Source organism: Sus scrofa, chromosome 8 (genome assembly GCF_054392235.1).
Source record: "Sus scrofa isolate SSC_HxYL_T2T_F1_AM1 chromosome 8, Sscrofa_HxYL_maternal_Yorkshire_Landrace_v2.0, whole genome shotgun sequence".
NCBI lineage: Eukaryota > Metazoa > Chordata > Mammalia > Artiodactyla > Suidae > Sus > Sus scrofa.
Window position 1 is genome coordinate 20,977,440 of NC_139390.1, and position 15,985 is coordinate 20,993,424.

General features: G+C 36.7%; 1 long non-coding RNA gene across 13 annotated transcripts in view; it reads left to right on the forward strand.

The window, feature by feature from the left end:
* The first annotated feature begins 1,460 nt into the window (after nucleotides 1–1,460).
* LOC110262070 (uncharacterized) overlaps nucleotides 1,461–15,985 on the forward strand; it is a 1,266,882-nt gene continuing 1,252,357 nt past the window's right edge. For all 13 annotated transcript variants that reach the window (XR_014813695.1, XR_014813704.1, XR_014813699.1 and 10 more), the window contains exon 1: nucleotides 1,461–1,506. This is a non-coding gene — a long non-coding RNA (uncharacterized LOC110262070). The remainder of the gene's footprint in view (nucleotides 1,507–15,985) is intronic.

A 15,985-nucleotide genomic window follows, 5' to 3' on the forward strand; every position in this document is an offset into this window, starting at 1 on the left:
TTTGAGCATTCTGCTTTTGCTATCATATAGTTCCTGAAGTCAATGGCACTAGGTTCCTTTGAAGAAGGAATGGGGATTAATGGCCACATATCCTTGCCATAGTGTTGCAAGGCTCTTCTGGAAATTTGCAGCTTCAGTACATGGGTTCTGAGTTTGGAAATTGGCTTGAATTCAGGTATTAGCTAAGATGTTGCAACTTTTTCCTGGGATGGCTACTTTTAGATTCTGACCATCAATCCTTATTTTATTCCCTTTGCATAGATTGAGAAATACTCTCAATACCTCTATTTTGCTAACAGAGATATCATATTGTATTACTTAATTCCACAGCTCTCTCTATTTTACATGGAAATCCTACTAATACAACAAACCTGTTGGGGATAAAAATTCAACTTTCTTAACCTTCTGCTTTTATTATTAAATCTGATTTTCCTGTTCCCTGTCTGTGCAAGATTGGAGTCTACATACTGTCAAGGAGGACTTCTTAGAATTTAATTGTTCAGTCTTCCAATTTTTTCCTCTATTAATCAATTTTCCTTAATATAGTAATCCATCTATTTTGCCTTTATAATTATTATTTTGATATGCTTCTTAAAAATCTGATACATTATTTCCATCAGCACATTCCTACATGCCCATGGCTAAAAGTTTTAATAAATTTCACTGTCGTTGCACGCCAAGATAGATCAGGGCTCTGCCAGCTGCTAATAGGTGATCCCGTCCGCTTCCTTGGATCACTTCTAGCACTAATTATTGCACACTATGATTTCTGGCTTCTGAGACAGAGATCTCTGTACACGAAGTTTACCGGGTAGTACCCTTAGGATCAACATTTATGACAATGGGAAGAGTACAGGAATGGGTGGAGGAAGACCATAAGCTACGATGGGGTCACAGCCATGATGAGCTTTGGAGATGTGAGGGCCCTGCAGAGTTGTCTCTTCACTGGACCTGGAGTGCCTCTGAAAAGGGAGTGTTACCTTTTTTTTTTTTTTTTTTTTTTTGCTTTTTCTAGGGCCTCTCCCACAGCATATGGAGGTTCCCAGGCTAGGGGTCTAATTGGAGCTGTAGCCACCGGCCTACACCAGAGCCACAGCAACGCAGGATCCGGGCCGCCTCTGCAACCTACACCACAGCTCACGGCAACACTGGATCCTTAACCCACTGAACAAGGCCTGGGATCGAACTCGCAACCTCATGGTTCCTAGTAGGATTCGTTAACCACTGAGCCACAACGGGAACTCCGGGAATGTTACCTTAAAAAGCTGGCGCAGGTAGACTGATTCTTCATCCTAGGACAATTGTTGGGAGGCAGGAATCACCTGAGGATCGTCAGCAATTGAATCACCGGCAGCCACGAAGAGGGCGACTTTGCCTCAAAGCGCTTGCACCTGCGTGTGTGCGTGTTTCCGTTCCTGCGTGTGTGCGTGCGTGCGTAAGTTGTGCGTGCCTGCATAAGGGAGGTGAGCTCGGCGTTTAGCGTCGGCTGCATCTGTTTCTCCTTCGGTAAGTAGAGTTTGCAATGATAAAACCGTTTGTTACTTTCTTCTGTACCTTTCTTTTCTAAAAATTAACTCTCCTGGTTTCATTAAGACAAACGAGGCAATTGTGGAAAGAATTTTAGAGAATTAAAGGGTAGTCCAGTTTACCGGAGGTTTTGCACAACTTTTTGAGGTAGTGGTGTCTGTTCTCACTTGAGTAGGTGTCAAAATATGGACTAGAATAAGAAGGCGGATGAGTTACTCTTTGGATTTTATAGGGTATCTTTAAAAATAAAACGTATTTTTTTATTTGAAATGTTGTGACTCTCTAAAAAGGGACAAGCCTGCATATTTAAATGTAAGTTCAGATGCTCATTGGAAGTTAATCTAGAAGCAGTCTTCTTAACTCTTGTATCTCAGTTTCTTTCATTTAGTATGGACTCCAAAACTGAACGCAGACTACAATATGGTAACGGAATGGGAAGGAGGTTTAAAAATCATTAATACTGTCTTATATTACCTTTATTCTGTAAACAGCATGAGATTTTAAGGTGGCTTATTTTATGAAATTACGGGAGGGCATTATATCCAAAAGGGGGGATTTTCTGATGTTTGGAGTTTGTGGATGCAGGACTGTATATACGGCATTATTCTTAAAAATGATGTAGGTAACTCAGGTGAAAGTGGCTCTAACCCTTATTTGTGTTAAAAAGAGGTCAGAGGAAGAGTTTATTCTTTTTTTCCCCTTGATGCAGTGGACTTTCAAACTAGCCAGATTCAATCTGAAGATTCCCTTGAATTTGCTCACCATGGGAAATGACTCTCACTGCTTCCCCACTTCCATATGTGAGATTTGAGTAGGTGAACACTTTCATCTCAAGTGCTGTCATATGTACCTGCTCCTGTGAACATCTTTTAGGTTCTGCCATCGAATCAGCAAGTTGCCTTCAATGCCAGTGGTGGTATTTTATCATGTTGCTTCCCCATGGTAAATTCCAGTCCTTCCCTGGCTTGACTGTGACCACCTGTTCTCCCACACCTGTTTCAATTTATAAACCATATGCTGTAGTCACAGCTGAGAACCGCTGTGGACATGATGTGATTTCTCATAAATATTTCATAAATCAAAGTTTCCTGCACTTCAAAATAATTTGACGGCTCTGATTTTACTGAAAACCTCACAGAGACTGACATACACTCTTTGTTATCATTAATATTTAGGCAAAGAGATGAAGTTTACAGCCTTATAAAATAACCTGCCTCAGTACTTGAATAGCACTTACTTGGCATTTATGGTTTTAAACAAACAAAACTGAAGCCTGTGGTAAAATAATTCAAGTGCAGTAATTGGTCTGAAATGTACATATGCTCAGGAAATCCTGGGAAACAGATGTTTTCACATTGCATTTCCTAATGTTTTGGAGACACACTTCACAAAACAAATACTCACCAAATATCCATGTATGCTAGTTGGCACAATGTTATCAGTAGTATTTTGAGAATATAAATTAAGTGAATTTTTATAGATCATACTTCACAAGTAAAACCTAAAATTAAACTTGCTTAAATTAAAAAAAAAAGTTGTCTGGCTTATAAGTTGAACAGGTAACAGATTTGTTGAATTTCAAGCTAGGTTTGATTCAAGAAAAAAAGAATTGTGGACAGGACTCTGCCTTTCTATCTCCACTTTTCAGCTTAGTTTCTAAGGACAGCCCCACCTTTATTTTTAGAGAATGTATGCTATTTTTTCCTCAGCTTTTGTTCTTTCCTGTATAAATCAAATGCCAAAGAGTTTCTTATTGTAGCAGTATAAACAAAATACAATAAAAACCAAGACAATAACAAGGAAGAAGCCTCCTTTCAGAAGCCTCAATAGAATTTTCTCTCATTTCATTGATTATAATCCAAATGACCATTTATGAAAGAAATATTTTGAACTGAGGAATAGGGTATGCTAAGCCAATCAGGATCTAGCCTTTGGAATTCATCCTTCTGAAACCACATTCTTAATAATAGGGGAGAGGTAAATTTCCCAATAGAGGTTCAAGATACTTTTTTAGGGAGAGGGAGATGCAATTTGTATCTGCATCTATTTCTGTGTATACAGATATATACATATACACACAAAATTGGTATGATGCTGTATTATTCTGTTTTGTTATTTAGACTTGGGGTTTTATCATGACTGTTTTTCCATGTCAATACATAGTCTAAAGAAGTTAGACTTTCAAAGGAGGTGAAGTCTAAGGATTATTGCTAAATTGATCACTCTTGCATTGATGGATAAATAATATAGAACATTTCAATCCTATTTGCCTGGAAATTTTTGAAGAGACATGATAGCCAGTAGTTCAGCCCAACAGATTTAATGTGTAGGCTTGTATATTTCTTAATGAAAAAAAAAAAAAAAGAAGAATTGACCAGAATAAATGTAATAGCAATACAACACATATTTTTCCTTCTTTGTGATAGGGCTTTACTGGATAAATTTCTCTTTTGTGGCAGTAATAAAGTTCATATTAGTCCTTTCTGATTTAACTCTTTTTTTGCTTCATTTCTTTATTTGGCCACAATGCATGAATTAATTCTGACCTGAAATTAGATCTACCTCTCGTTTGTTCAGCCAGATACTTCTCTTTATTGTTTAAAGCAGTTTGATTTTAGGTTTCTGTTACTTGCAAAGCCTAATTTGTAAATGATTTCATTTCATTTAAATTCTCAAAAAGAAAAACTGCTCTGAGTAATGCTTATTACTTTGGTGATGATGTGCTGTTTATGACCCAGAGGCCCGTTACGCAAGTTTTGTATGTTTTAGTAGGTAGTAACCATAATCATGGAATATTGGCTTTGGAAAGTTTCTTCAGAGATCACCTGGGTATGGGGACTCATAGCTGGCCTTGCTAATTTCTTTACGCCTTCACAAATTGCATGTGGCTGCTTTCGCAGTACAAAGGCAGAATCAGTTCTCACGGCAAATTCAAAAACATGGACTAACTAGCTCTTTTCAGAAAACATTTGGCAATACCTGGTCTAGGTTATGGGTGGCAAATAGATTTTCTGTTGGCTTGATATCTTGGGTAAACTGATGGTAAGTTCCTTTAGGGTTATTCAGAGGACTAGGGAGGAGCATGAGGAAGGATTGTTGGTGTCAGGTTTGGGTTTGTACACATGTTAGTATTTAGCAATCACCCTGAGTACAAAAGTAAAGGGGGAAAATGGTTGAATTAAAGGAATGCTGTTCTAAGAGATGGGGAATTCATTCCTACCCATTACTAACTGTCTTTTGGTAATTTGTGTGTCTTAGTGTCCCCCACGTCTGTAAATCTAAAGTGCATAACAGTGCCTAGCCTAATTATGTCCTGGAGTGGCTGCAACAGTCAAATGTGAAAGCATATGTGGGAATGCTTTTTATATTATTGGACTAAGAGAAAGATATAACAATTATTTTATCATATATACATAATTGTTGTATCATAAAGCTTTGTTGGAAAAGCCCACATAAGTAATGTCTGTACATCAGGGCCCTTTTGACTGTATGTTACTTGTAGGATTTGTTTGTTTATTTATTTATTTATAGACTGCATCTGCAGCATGTGGAAGTTCCCAGGCTAGAGGTCAAATCAGAGCTGCAGCTGCTAGCTTACACCACAGCAACATGGGATTTGAACCACATCTGCAACCTACACTGCAGCTTGCAGCAATGCCAGATCCGTAACCCGATGAGTGGGGCCAGGGATTGAATTTACATCCTCATGGATACTGGTCAGGAACTCTACTTGTAGGATTTATAATCTTTGTTCTAGAGTTATTATTATCTCTATCTATATGTAAATGATTGAAAATTTATACTATATATACATGTATATGTGTATGTATATATGTATGCACATTCAGAATCATTTAATATATATATATATATGTTTTTTTTTCCTTCTCATTTGGTGTGTTTAAACCCAAATGATCTGGCACTGAAGCTAAGTTATCCACTGTGCAATATTACCTTTTGAAGGTGGTACCATAGCCAGAGCACCTTAGGCTGAGACACATGTGCATAAAGGAAAGAAACCTGGGAATTTCAGATCCTGGGCATTGAGCCCAAATGACTTAATTGGCACAGTGATAAAACTTGCTCCCATAATGCTATGAAAAGTTTCTATTTACATTGAAGTGATGTGTTGGGAATGATGGCAGTGAGCCTGAGGAGTCTCTTTTGATAAGGGATGAAGCCGTGAGGATGGAGTATGGAAGGGAAGGCATTTGGAAGACCCATTGTCAGCCAGATTGAGAGAAAAGGTGGCAACAATTTTAGAAAATATGTAATATCATAACTGCAGTTTCATATATTTCACATCTTTTTATTTGTGACATTCTCATTCCACAGTCACCATATTGTACCAAAAATGTTTTATTTATCCCAACTTCCCCTTGTAGTCTGTACAGTATATTCCCTCAAGAGCTTGCTCATTTGTATTAAGTCCTCCTTACTTCAATGTTCTTTAGTAATACTCCCCCCCCAACTTTTAAAAGTGTGTGTGTGTGTGTGTGTGTATACACACACAAACCTAAAATTTATATGGAACCATAAAAGACCCAGAATTGCCAAAGCAATTCTGAGGAAGAAAAACCAAGCGGGAGGCATAACTCTCCCAGACTTAAGGCAATATTACAAAGCCACAGTCGTCAAGACAGTGTGGTATTGGTACCAAAACAGACATAAAGACCAATGGAACAGAATAGAGAACTCAGAAATAAACCCAGACACCTACGGTCAATTAATCTTTGACAAAGGAGGCAAGAACATAAAATGGGAAAAAGACAGCCTTTTTAGCAAGTATAGATGGGAAACTTGGACAGCGGCATGAAAATCAATGAACCTAGAACACACCCTCACACCATGCACAAAAATAAACTCAAAATGGCTTAAAGACTTAAACGTAAGACAAAACACCATCAAGCTCCTGGCAGAGAACATAGACAAAACATTCTCAGACATCAACCTTACAAATGCTTTCTCAGGTCAGTTCCCAAAGCAACAGAAATAAAAGCAAAAATAAACCAATGGGACCTAGTCAAACTGACAAGCTTTTGCACAGCAAAAGAAACCAAAAAGAAAACAAAAAGACAACTTACAGAATGGGAGAAAATAGTTTCAAATGATGCAACTGACAAGGGCTCAGTCTTTAGAATATACAAGCAACTTGCACAACTCAACAGCAAAAAAGCCAACAACCCAATTGAAAAATGGGAAAAAGACCTGAATAGACTGTTCTCCAAAGAAGACATACAAATGGACAACAAGCACATGAAAAGATGCTCAACATCCCTGATTATTAGAGAAATGCAAATCAAAACTACCATGAGATACCACCTCACACCAGTCAGAATAGCCATCATTTATAAGTCCACAAATAACAAATGCTGGAGGGGGTGTGGAGAAAAGGGAACCCTCCTGCACTATTGGTGGGAATGTAAGCTGGTAGAACAGTATGGAGATACCTTAGAAAACTATACATAGAACTACCATATGACCCAGCAATCCCACTCTTGGGCATATATCCAGACAAAACTTTCCTTGAAAAAGACACATGCAACCCGCATGTTCATTGCAGCACTATTCCCAAGAGCCAAGACATGGAAACAACCTAAATGTCAACAGATAATTGGATTAGGAAGATGTGGTACATATACACAGTGGAATACTACTCAGCCATAAAAAAGAACAAAATAATGCCATTTGCAGCAACATGGGTGGAACTAGAGACTCTCATCCTGAATGAAGTAAGTCAGAAAGAGAAAGACAAATACTGTATGTTATCACTTATATCTGCAATCTAATATACAGATGAAAGGCACAGATGAACCTTTCCTCAGAAGAGAAAATCATGGACTTGGGGAATAGACTTGTGGTTGCCAAGGGGGAGGGGGAGAGGAGTGGGATGGATTGGGAACTTGGGGTTAATAGTTGCAGACTATTGCCTTTGGAGTGGGTTGGCAATGAGATCCTGCTGTGTAGCACTGGGAACTCTGTCTAGTCACTTATGATGGAGCATGATAATGTGAGAAAAAAGAATGTATACATGTATGTGTAACCGGGTCACTATGCTGTACAGTAGAAAATTGACAGATCACTATAAGCCAGCTCTAATGGAAAAAAATTATGTATAAAAAAAAAGCATATATATGCACATTATGGAAAACTGAGAATCACAGGAAGCTAAGAACACAAAATTATCCATGGCTGCTAGCAGTCTATATTTGGATGTATCCTTCTAGCTCCTGCTGGTATCTCCATATTTGCAAACACTCTTTTGATGTGTATACATAACACACAGTGAAGCATGCATTTTTTATGTGATGCTACAATATATATTGTGATTTTTTTCACATCATGAACATTTACTAATTCAAAGCCCAAAGCTATGAGTAGTTTATCAAAAATATGTTATAACAGGAAAGAAATATCCAATGTTTGTGGGGGAAAATTTTGCTTTAAAGACAAAGTAACAAACTTATGTATAGATTTTGGCTAAGTTATAATTAAAATATTGTATTCATATGCAACTAAATGAGACACAGTACTGAAGTCCAATAAGCATAATATTTATAGATTATTTTAGAATTCATCCTATTAAAATATTAGCAAGAGCTATGTTGCCATTTAATTCTTTAAAAATTTATTCGTATAGTATGGCTAAAAGAATTTCACACATGCACCAGTGGTTTCAATCAAAATGTAAACATGAACACAGCTGCGTGCATCCCTTCCTATACACTTCCTTCTGCCGTCTGCTGCCATCACAATGAACAAGACTTTTTTAAATTTTATTTTTATTAGTATTAGAAGTATAGTTGATTCACAATGTTGTACTAATTTCAAGTGTACAGCAAAATGATTCAGCTATAAATGTGTGTGTACACACACCTTTTAAGATTCTTTTCCATTATAGGTTTGTAGTAGATAGTGAATACAATTTCCTGTGCTATAAAGTAGGTTCTTGATTTTTATCTATTTTATATAATGTGTATCTGTTAATCCCAGTCTCCTAATTTGAAAGTCTTGATTCACCTTGCTTCAGAGATGATTTAACAATTCCACTTTCAAGATGACTCTTTGCTATTATATATTATATATAACAAAAACATATTCATAAGTTGGTTAAATCGCTAATTCTGCTTCTTTTTATACAGTGTTTTCCTCAAAACATTTTAAAAGCTTATGTGTTATAAAATAGAGAAATTCATCCATAATAACGTGGCACTTTCTAAAAAAATGAAAATATAGAACCTTGGTTATAATCCGAAACTATCTTCTAGGTACAGAGATACTATCAAAGAGTCCTCCTTTTCACCGTTTCTCTTTTTGCCCCTCAGAATGAGGGATGGTAAATGATCTCTGTTACTGCAGTCCCTGTAGTACTGTATTATTTCTTGATCACTATCCTAGAATCTGCCTTAAAACTTTTAAAATTGTTCTTTTCTTAAACTCTCCTCATACTACTGATTTGAAGTGTGCCGTTTATTTACTGATGCAAACTTGACTGATTCCAGCTTAAGACTTTAGGTGATAGCAAATGGCCTGAAGGAAAATAACACTCAGCCTCCTGAGAGTAGATTCCATCTCTGTCTTGCTAATGTATCTCCATTGCTTAGAATATATGTAATACAGAAAAACACATTTTTTTAAAAAAATAAAAGAACAAACACTTGAGTGAAAGAATGAAGATTGAAAAGGCGTATAAGAGGATCACTCAAATCTTTCAATTCTTTGCCAGGATTTTTCAGTGATGGTAAGATATAGCATCCTAGTTGTATCCTGAAGTTATTCTGATGGGAATTCAAAATTTTTAATCTTTATGATTTGATACGTGTTATAGTTGTACTGGATTAAATAATATCCTAGTTCTGCTTTTTGTTATACATTTTTTCCTTGAAGCATTTAAAAAGCTTAGGTGTTTAAAATACCCATTGGTGCATGTGTGATTTCTTTTGGCCATACTGTATGAATGGCTTTTTAAAGCATTAAATGATTTCATAGCTGGGCAATGCTGAGGGCCCACTTAGGATCTCTTGTAAATTTAAAATGAAACTAGTCAGCAGGATTCTGTGACTTTTCTCTTGTTATATATAACTGCTTAGACACAGGTGAGAAGAAGTTAGAGTTGGGTTAGTCGGGTTCAAATTTTGTGAAGTCAGTACAATACAAAGTCAAAGAATTACGTATGTTTGCAAAATATGATAGGCTTTGGAATTTAAACTGGTAAAGAGAATAAGGACATAAAGGTAATGAAGTACACTTAAGATGTAGTATTAAAAATGGTATGGTTAATTTTTGGATGTCTCAGTGCATAAAAAGTATGTTAGAGATGCCAAAGCGAGTAAGCTAGATTAAAATAATACATTTAAAATCTGCAAAATAAATATAAAACAAACCACCTACATTGAATTAACACAGACATGTTGTCATTAATTGATAAATTAGGGAAAATTCAGATACTATTAAAATTTCTCCTTCAAAATTTGTAAACTAGAAGTTGATTTAAAATAAATGTTGTTTTCCTGAATTTTGACTTATTAAGTTTTCTTCTTCCTTCTTAATTTAAAATTGTAGCATATTGGGGCAAAACTATCCAACAGCATGAAATATTGTTTATATAATGCTCATAAGAAATATCCACTTCTTCACATAAAAGTGGGCTATGCTTTTTCTATAATTTGATTGTATATAGTTTTTGATAAACCCCTTGATTTGTTTTTTGTTTACTTGTTATGGCGCAGTGGGAGGATTTTATTTTATTTTTTATGCAACAGTGGTATTTACATCAAAATCAAAGTAGGTAAGAAATAAGTCTTCTATTCCCAGAAATAAGCCTTAATCTTATTTTGGTTCAGATCTTTTAGAAATTCTTTCTTTTATATTTTCATACTTATTCTCTAGGTGTCTTAAGAAGAAATTTAAATCCGAAGTCCTAGGACTTAGTAAATATTATAAATATTTCTCAATGGAGAGAGTTTATTTTGTTGTTTGACACATATGTCATCACACAGTGCTAAGAGAAATCACACTGTTATATTTTATCTGTGTACCATAAATTTTTGTCAGACTTAAAGATAAATTCATTATCAAGGATAGAAAATTAGTAGGTTATATGTTTTATGCCTTCTCTTAAAATAATGGTTTTTATATTTCATTAATGGCTGTTTTCTAGACAATTAGAATGAGTTTTTAAAAATTCTCACAGCAATATTTGTTCTACTCTATTTTTTTAATTTGGAAATTAAAATAATTTTTTTTAGATTATATAGCAATTTTTAAAGGCTATTGTTGAAAATTACACTTTTGCTCAGGATGTAGAAAACTGCAAAAACAAGATGAAAACATTGTTCTCACAACAAAGAAAAAGTTAAACTACAAAATCAGCTGTTTTCTTGAGTCCATCAGATAACCAAAATTGCAAGGAAACCAACTGACAAATGGTCTAGCCTTTGGCAGATCACAGAGAAAGACTTGCCCGGAATAAGGGGGTAACAAGAAATCAACTAAAAATTTTAATTGACTCTTACAGGCCAAGTGTTGGTTAGTGTTAATTTTGAATAGCAGAGGGGGAACACCATCACTTTCAAGCTTTTCCCCACAGATCTACCCTGGAAACTGTTACCGACCAGGGCTCTTGGACTCCTTAATCAGTAGAAATTGATCAGAGGCCATGTTACTCTCCTCACTGCAGAACAGGCCAATAAGTCAGGAATAATAATGCCTTTATTACAAAGCCAGTAGACTGAGAAGATGGCAGACTGGTGTTTCAAAGAACTGTCTTATCTGAGTTAGAATTCAGTCTTCTTTTATACTGAAAGGGGAGAAGGTGTGGTTGGTTGGTGCATTTTTTTTGGTATCAGAATCCTTTGTTCTTGCATCTGTCCATGTAAATCAGGTCATGATGTCCTGTAAACTCCAAGAAGACAAATACCACTCTCTTTTCTGCAACTTTTTATCTTTATATGAATGGCTCAGGGCCCTGGCCCTGAGAATAGGCTATCCTGTATATTTCAAGCCATAGGCAACATTCTTTTACAAAAGGTGCAGAGCCAGCATGGCTACGCACAGGAAACAGAGCAGAAAGGTTAAAGTAAAAGAAACAGATTCAACATGGACTCCTTATTTGCTCGACCCTATTACAGCCAGCGGAGAAATTCAGTCAAAGCTTTATTGGAACTCTTGCTGTAGCAGAAGGGAGCAAAAACAAGAGGTTCCCTTGCTCACTCCCTGAGGAGCAATCCCTTAAATGGGGTGAGGGTAGGGATAGATCCATGGGTTGGGCTGAAGGAGTGATTTAGGTGGTCTTTGTATCCCTCTTACATGCAGAGATCACCGGCAGTATCCTCTTTTTGCTCCTGGCACCTCAGAAGTGACAGTTGGTCACTTTTGTATCTTGTTGTCATAATTTGATCTTTTTGTATCTTGTTGGTCATAATTTGCCCCAGCTGTGCCTGCACACAATTATTTTTAGTTCCTTATAGTTTCTTTGTATTTTGTGCTGGGGGAAGCATTTGTCCAGGTGTAAGCACTGAAGCAAAGGATCTCAGGTTCCAGGTCCCAGGTTTCAGCCTGTCTTACACCTAAAGATTAGGGACAGAGCAGAGAGAGAACTGTTCTTTATGGAACAGGCATGAAATAAGTGATTGGTGCCTGATAAAGGAAGGGGGTAGATAAAAGAAGCCTACCAACATCCTGATCCCTTCCTTTTTTCTCTAAAATAAAAGCTATAATCTACTGGGGAAGGGATAACAATCAGTTTTCCTTTGTCTTCCTGGTCTGGATGAGGAATAGAAAACCCTATCCCCAAACCAAGATCCATTGTCATTGGGGGAAAGATAGATGCCAAAAACCCAAACAAAACCAAAAAATCTAACCCTGAGGGAAGAGCCAGGAAACTGTGGTTAATTTCTAGAACAATGCTATGTAGAAGTCTGTACACAGAGAATCTCCAGTAGGTGCAGAGAAGGAATTGGATAAGAGCCATCATCTCTGTGCGATAAAAATATTAGCAAACTAGGAATAGAAGGAAATGTCTTCAACTCAATACATGGCATCCATGAATAAAACTGTAGTTAATATACTTAATAGGGAAAGAATGTCTACTTCTCACCTTAGGTGGGAAACAGGGTAGGGATCTTTGCTCTTATTACTCTAGGGTTGAATTGCAGGTCCTTAATGATGAAATGATGCAAAATAAAGAAATGAGGCATACAAATTATAAAAAGTGATTTTTATTCACTAAAAGCATGATTTCTACATAGGAAAATCCAAAGAATTTATAAAGCTATAGAACCTGTACCTGATTATCATGATGGTCTCAGTATATGAGGTCAACAGAAATCCATTGTTTAAATATGCTATGAGAAATGAAGTAGAAAATGAAATTGAAATAATCATTGCCGATTACAACAGCATCAAAACCATAAAATACCTAGGGATACATCAGACACAATGTATGCATAATTGCATGTTAAAAACTAGAAAATATTAGTGATATAAAACAAAGGAGACACAAAAATTGAATAGATGTACATTCAAAATTGCAGCAGGCTTTTTTCTTGTAGAAATTGACAAGCTGATTCTACAACTTATATGTGAATGCAAAACACCTAAAATAAACAATTTTGGAGTTTCCATCATGGTGCAGCAGAAGCAAATCTGACTATTAACCATAAGGTTGTGGGTTCGATCCCTGGTCTCACTCAGTGGGTTAAGAATCCAGCATTGCCATGAGCTGTGGTGTGGGTCCAAGATGCCGCTCGGATCTGGTGTTGCTGTGGCTGTGGTGTAGGCTAGCAGCTGTAACTCCGATTAGACCCCTAGCCTGGGAACCTCCGTATGCCACGGGTGTGCCCTAAAAAGGACAAACAACAACAACAAAATCAGACAATTTTGAAAAATAACACAGTTGGAAGATACACTACTTGATTTTCAAAGCTTAAGGTAAAGCTACAATAATTAAGACAGTTGAGTTATTGGAAAATATAAATAGATCACTGTAACATAGAAAGTCCAGACAGATTCATATGGTTATTTGATTGATTTTGACTAAGTTGTCAAGATAATGCAATGGAAAATAGCCTTGAACAAATGAACAACTGAACGTCCATATTGAAAATATGAATTTTGACTTGTGAAAAATAAACTCAAAAAGAACCAAAGGTTTACTTGTAAAAAGTAAAAGTATAAAACCTATAAAACTATAAAACCTGTAAAACTTTTCAAAGAAAGTATAAAAGAAAAAAATTGTGACTACACAAATGTTTACACATAAAGTCAAACAGTTATGAAAGAAAAAATGATAAATAGAACTTCATGGAAATTAAGAACTTCTGTTCATTGGATAATAATATAAATAATGTAAAGACTGAATAAACAAGCCACTGATGCAGGTAAATTTTTTGCAAAACAAAAACATACCTGATTGAGAATACATAAAGAATGCTCACAAATCAATAAAAGAAAACCAAACATCAATACAGTTTTTTGTTAAAGACTTGAATACACATTTTATAAAAGTAGAGTACCGTGCAGCACTTGAAAATGTACTCAGTAACAGTACCCACCAAGGAACTGGAAATTAAAATGAAAATACCATATTATTTGTTAAGGGCTGAATTGTGCCTTCCCTTATAAGAAAAGAACATTTGGGAGTTCCCGTCTGTGCGCACAGTGGTTAAGGAATCCAGGAATCCGACTAAGGTTGCGGGTTCCGGTCCCTGCCCTTGCTCAGTGGGTTAACGATCAGGCGTTGCTGTGAGCTGTGGTGTAGGTTGCAGACGCGGCTCGGATCCCGCGTTGCTGTGGCTCTGGCGTAGGCCGGTGGCTACAGCTCTGATTAAACCCCTAGCCTGGGAATCTCCATATGCCGCGGAAGCGGCCCAAGAAATAGCAAAAAAAAAAAAAAAAAAAAAGAAAAGAAAAGAACATTTGGACCTACAAAGAGACACTTGGCAGTGTGCATTCACAGAGGAGAGACCATGTGAAGTCACGATGATAAGGCAGCCATGTGCAAGCCAAGGAGAGAGTCCTCACAAGAAAATGCACTTGCTGATTCTTCGATGTTGGACTTCCAGCCTCCAGAACCATAAGAAGATACATTTCTGTTGCTTAAGCCAGCCAACTGGTATTTTGTTATGGCATTCCCTGCAAACCAATATGCATCTATTAGAATGGTTAGTATTTTTTAGAAATTTCCAAGCCAAGCTTTTATAAGGATATAGAGCAACTGGGACTCATACATTGCAGGTAGGAAAGCAAAATGGTACTACCAACTTGGACCCAGTTTGTTAGTTTGTCATAACATTAAGTATAATTTATGACTCAGCAATCCTATTTCTATGTATTTATGCAATAGAAATGAAAAGATACAGAGACCTCTGCCTGAATTTTTATTGCAGTTTTATTTATAATGGTCCAAAACTAGAAATAATTTAGATGTCTATTGACTGGTCAACAGATGAAATAGTGGTACATCCATACAACAGAGTGTGATTGAGCAGTCAAAGCGTGAACATTGATACACACAATCCCATGGACAAATCTTAAAAGTATCATTCCAAATAAAAGGAGCATGACAGGAAAGGCCACATATTGCATGATTTTGTTTATATGACATTCTTGATATGCAACACTAGAGGTAGAAATAGAGCAGATGTTTTCAGGCACTTGAGTTGGATTGAGGATATTGACTACAAGGGGGTATGGGGGAATTTTATGGGGGAATTTTGTGGGTGTTGTGAAAATATCCTATGTCTTGATTGTGATGATCAAGACTATAAACTATCCACTCCTAAAACTGTGTAACTAAAAAGTAATTTTTGCTTATACATAAATTGTCAATAAACCTGATATTTATAAATAAAATATAGGAGTTCCCATCGTGGTTCAGTGGGTAATGAATCCGACTAGGAACCATGAGGTTGTGGCTTCCATCCCTGGCCTCGCTTAGTGGGTCAAGGATCCAGCATTGCCCTGAGCGGTGGTGTAGGTTGCAGACGCGGCTCAGATCCAGGCTCAGATCCAGCTGGCGTGGCTGTGGCGTAGGGTGGCAGCTACAGCTCCAATTAGACCTCTAGCCTGGGAACCTCCATATGCTGCAGGTGCGGCCCTCAAAAGACAAAAGACCAAAAAAAAAAAAATAAAATGAACTAAAGGCTGACCATGAACACATTGAGTAAAACAATAACAGGAACTAGTGTAATGATAGCATTTTAAAAAATGGTGTACTTACTGAAATTCAAATAATATGTATCACATAGATAATTTGACCCAAGCCTTCCTTTAAGAACTTCATACAACGTGGAGTACCCCTTGTGGCTCAGTGAGTTAAGAATCTCATTGGTATGCATGAGGATGTGGGTTCAATCCCTGACCTCACTCAGTGGGTAAAGGATCTGCTGTTGCCTCAAGCTGCAGTGTAAGTCATAGATGCAGCTCCAGTCATGCATTGCTGTGGCTTTGGCAACTG